Source organism: Eriocheir sinensis, unplaced genomic scaffold (genome assembly GCF_024679095.1).
Source record: "Eriocheir sinensis breed Jianghai 21 unplaced genomic scaffold, ASM2467909v1 Scaffold604, whole genome shotgun sequence".
NCBI lineage: Eukaryota > Metazoa > Arthropoda > Malacostraca > Decapoda > Varunidae > Eriocheir > Eriocheir sinensis.
In genome coordinates this window covers 52,515-57,500 of record NW_026111948.1, presented here as the reverse complement: position 1 = coordinate 57,500, position 4,986 = coordinate 52,515, and the positions used below count along the sequence as shown (strand labels likewise).

The 4,986-nt window shown below is 37.2% G+C and overlaps 1 long non-coding RNA gene across 1 annotated transcript in view; it reads left to right on the top strand.

Moving 5' to 3' along the window:
- LOC126993354 (uncharacterized) overlaps nt 1-2,002 on the top strand; it is an 18,261-nt gene extending 16,259 nt beyond the window's left edge. Inside the window, exon 3 of the long non-coding RNA XR_007747694.1 lies at nt 1,934-2,002. This is a non-coding gene — a long non-coding RNA (uncharacterized LOC126993354). The remainder of the gene's footprint in view (nt 1-1,933) is intronic.
- The last annotated feature ends 2,984 nt before the right edge of the window (nt 2,003-4,986 follow it).

The following is a 4,986-nucleotide window of genomic DNA, read 5'->3' as shown; positions in this document are numbered from 1 at the left end:
TCCTCCGGATTTGATGATATTTCCCAATTGTTTTGAAACGCACAGCTAATAATATATCCATTCCATTAACACACATAGTGAATCTGATGTTAAAACTGGAATATTTCCGGATGCACTTAAAAAGCCAAAGCTGTACCACTACTTAAATCAGGCAGTAGATCCGATATTAAAAACTATAGACCTATTTCAATACTTCAGCATTTAGCAAGGTTTGAAAAAGTTATTACTTCCCGTCTTGTAATTTTTTTTTAAAACAATAATTTACTCACAGACTACCAGCATGGGTTTAGGGCAGGTCGTTCCACAGAAACAGCTATTTTACAGTTCATATCTAATGTATATCAGTATTTAGAAAAGAAACATTATTTAATTGGAATATTTTTAGATTTATCTAAGGCATTCGATACACTGAATCACAAAATTTTATTGAGTAAGCTAAGTCACTATGGCGTTAGAGGTATTCCTTAAAACTATTTGAAAGCTATTTAACCAATAGGTCACAAGCTGTATATTGCAACGCCACGTATTCTTCTTTTAGGGCAATCAACAAGGGTGTACCGCAGGGGTCAATATTAGGACCGATACTCTTTCTCATCTATATAAACGACTTTGTTAATGTAAGTTCTAAATTCAAATATACGATTTATGCTGACGATACAAATCTTTTATTAAATAATGTAAACATTAACGATCTTCATATAAATTTAGTTACAGAACTAGAAAAAAATAATTATTGGACTAAAATTAATGAATTGAGTCTGAATATTGCAAAAACTAATTACATATTTTTTCAAAATCGTTCATTACAATATAACATTCCTCCTATAACCATAGAGGGAAACACATTAGACAGAGTAAATTTCACAAAATTTTTGGGTGTTTACATAGATGAGAATATGAATTGGAATCAACATATTTCATTTGTCACAAATAAATTAGCAAGGATGTGCGGTATGTTATACAGAGTCCGCAATAATCTCACACCTGAATCCCTCACTAGTATTTATTACACACTTTGTTATCCCCATCTCACCTATTGTGTATCAGTCTGGGCCTGTACTTGGCAGTCCTTCATTAAGAAAATATCAGTAGCTCAAAATAAAATTTTTAGGTGTATATTCTATATGAGTAGGTTTGAGTCAACACGAAATATAATTAATACACAAAATTTTCTTAGTTTTCCAAATATTCATAAATATTTTTTATTGTTAAGCATTTACAAGTGCCTTACACAGTATTGTGGAGGTCAGCTTTCAGACTGGTGCACATCATACAACATTCGAGGTAATGATATCAATCTCATAATCCACAGTTCAGAACTTCTCTCTTTAAGCACAGTATATTATACTCAGGTCCCCAAATGTGAATTCATTGCCTCTACATATTAAGACTCTTCTCAATCATATAAATTTATCCATTTTAAAAAATCTGTGAAAACTTATTTATATAATTGTCAAAGTAGTATTCAAATGTAGTTATATGGTATGAACTTAGTTTCACAAGTGTAATGTTCATTATTATTATTATTATTATTATTATTATTATTATTATTATTATTATTATTATTATTATTATTATTATTATTATTATTATTATTATTATTATTATTATTATTATAATTGATATTGTTATTGTTATTCTCAGCAACATATTATTATAATTATTCTTATTGTTCTATACGTTAGTTAATAATATATTAGGTACCAATTTTGTGCCAATGTAAACATTAAATAAAATAATATAATTCCATGTCTGTCGGGAAGCTTCGGCTTGACAGGCTGTGCCATTGCCATGTTTTATGTTATGTTTGAACAATATTCTTATATTTTAAAGGCAATAAATATTTACTTTACTTACTTACACGAAACATAAAGCCTCTGTTATTTTCGTTTCTTTTCCGTTTCTTCGTCTGTTCGTGCGTCCCTTACGTCAGCGGAGGGCGAGGCAAGATGGAAGTGTACCGAGGCTCACTAGTTAAAACAATAAACAGTCTGGAAATCAAGTTGAAATTTTCCTCCACTCCTTTGTCTGTGTTTGGGCCATCCGTCCCTTCGACCTATAGTAAGATGCATCCGGTGGCTTGGAGGGCACACGAAGGGCATGTTAGTGACTCGTGGTAAGGATTGACTCGTGACTTTCCGTTTTTGTGACACTGTGTTGGGTTGTATGTATTTCTGTGTATTGCATAGTACGTTTCTTTTCATATTTGTTTGTTTATATATTTTGAGGATTTAGAGGGCACGCGAAGGGCAAGTTAAAAGTGACTCGTGGGAAGGAGACTCATGACTTTCCGTTTTTGTGACACTGTGTAGGGTTGTATGTATTTCTGTATACGGAACTGTTTGTTTCTTACCCTATTTGTTTGTTTATCATATTTCGAGGATTTAGAGGGTACGCGAAGGGCAAGTTAAAGGTGACCCGTGGTAAGGATTGACTCATTGTCATCCGTTTTTATGACATTGTGTTGCGTTGTATGTAATTCTGTGTATAGCATTATTTTGTTTTTATCTTATTTCGAGGATTTAAAGGGTACGCGAAGGGCAAGTTAAAGGTATCTCGTGGTAAGGATCGATTCGTTGTCATCCGTTTTTATGACATTGTGTTTCGTTGTATGTATTTCTGTGTATAGCATTGTATGAATTTCTAAGTATGCCATTGTTTGTTTCTTCTATTTGTATGTATGGAAACATATAGATAAAACGCTTTGATGTTTCGATCTGGCTCATATATAAAAAAAAATGACTCGCGAAATGTGCGCGGCGGCGGCAGCAGTTTGTATAACACGATTAAATCAGTGGTCTGGCTCCACACAGGACCTCACTCGTCACCACCACTACCCCAGTGCTTCCGCCCCGCCCCCGCCCTGCCCGGCCCGCCCCGAGCTCGCGCGCAATCCTGTCGCATCCTGTCGTCGAACGATGTCGTCGCAGCGCCCGCTGCTGGCGCCGGCGCACATTTCGCTAGTCATTTTTTTATATATGAGCCAGATCGAAACATAAAAGCTTTTATCTATACGTTTCACAAATCGAATAATTTTAAGACAATTATTGTTTTTTTTATCCGTGTTGTGATAAAGGACATCTAAACAAGTCAAACAAACTCAATGTTTATTGAAATTTGGTCAAATTATGATTACAGATTCATCATGTGCAATTTTATAATATCATAGACTCCAACATTAGTTCAATATACAGAGCATTATGAGAGCATTTGATTTATTTCTTCCTGTTCCGCGGCTAGCATTAGCATGTCATCTTCCATCGCTAGCTGTATTTTCAAGGAAAATATCGCTCGGCCAGCACATACCGTTCTCCCACAACTCATAGGTTTCTTCTTCTTGTTCTCCCATTTCACCGATCTCTTGCCCACCCATTACCCAGCTAGCCTCGCTTCTGTTATGCCTCTTTCATCACCTTCCTCCAATTTTTCTTCGTTTGACAGTGTCATGATCTGGGCTTCCTCCTCCTCCTCTCCTTCTCTTCCTCCTCCTCTACCCTGTAGAATTATCGGGATGACCGTAAGACCGTGACTCCAAGGTGCTAAAGCAGTATCTTTTGTCCTCAACTACAGATATCCCTCTCTTGGGATATTTTACTGTACTCATTCGTCCATTGCGCACTGTGAATCCCTGATAGCCAAAGGTAAATGTTTGCTTCTGGAATAGGACGTCTTTGTATCGCTGATGAGCATTTTTTTTCTTTATGAACTTTGGAACGCCCTTAGCTGAACTCAACCGGCCACCGTCTGCCAAGAGGATGGAGTAGCACTTTGGTCTTACACCTACAAATTCTGAGATGGTTCTTTCCCCCACTTCAGACTTGAGAAATCCGAGCTTTCCTTTGTTGTCTGTGTTGTACAAGGAATGTGAGGAGCTAAAGTTAGTTGTGTTTATATAGCTTTTAAAGGGTTCCTGCGAGTACTCTGTTAATAGATCAGGAGTTTCAGTTTCTGTTATTAAGGAATCAGTGTCACAATACACTAGTTTCGCCCGATCCCCGTAATGAGCCTTCATGATACTGTAAAAGAAATCATATAGTCGCAGCTTGGACAGCTCTAGGATGTAGTAGCCAATGTAGTTTGGATGATTCACCTGTGAATATTTCTTATGGCGAACTACAACTACATGGCCATCATTGAGGGGTACAACACGATTAAAGTAAGGACTTCGGACCAGCTTCAAAAACTTTTCGCGATTGGTGACAATATCTATGTCTTCACTATATTTGGCCGCGTTCATCAGGAATCGACCAAAAATGCTGTTTGAAATACACTTGATTGCAGTTTTCTTGATAGGGCAAGTAGCACTTTTGCGGGCTTCTATGTTATCCTGAATGAAGTCCGCAAGTAAGTGCTTTTGTTTAAACATATAAATAGCATGCACTTTTTAACAACCCGGCCTAGTTGAATAAGCAGTTTAAGGAGGGGCAGAGCAAACAGCATTTTCTCCTGAGCAGCATGTGTTCCAATCAGTTTTATGTTCTTACACGGTACTGGACGGTTCTCTTCTTCATACCATTCGTGTGTGGCTGACGATATATCTCTATTGATGATATTGTGTCTTCTGATGGTCAGTGGGAGGTCATCCGTTCTCTCAATGACTTCACGTGAGACAGCCTCAGTATCGTACAGAATGAGGTATCCAAAATCGCCATCGGTTGCTTGATTGACCTAGCCCCCCCCCCCCCCGCTCAAAAAAACATTGCATTTCTGTCTCATCTAGTTTTCTCATATCTCCACATGGTAACTTCTCTTTCATTACAGTGGGATAAAGACTGTTTAAGTCAAGATATGAAAGGAGTGTGTGTCTATCATGTTTTGGATTAAACTGAGGGTTCGTATAGATGTTATCGGGGCGTACAAAACGACGCACAACAGTTGTGTAGCCCCCACGCACATTTGTTCGAATCAATGATATATGTGTGGGCTACTAAGCATCTCTAATTCCTGTTGTGTTTTTAACAGAAAGGAGTCATAGGCAAATCCTGG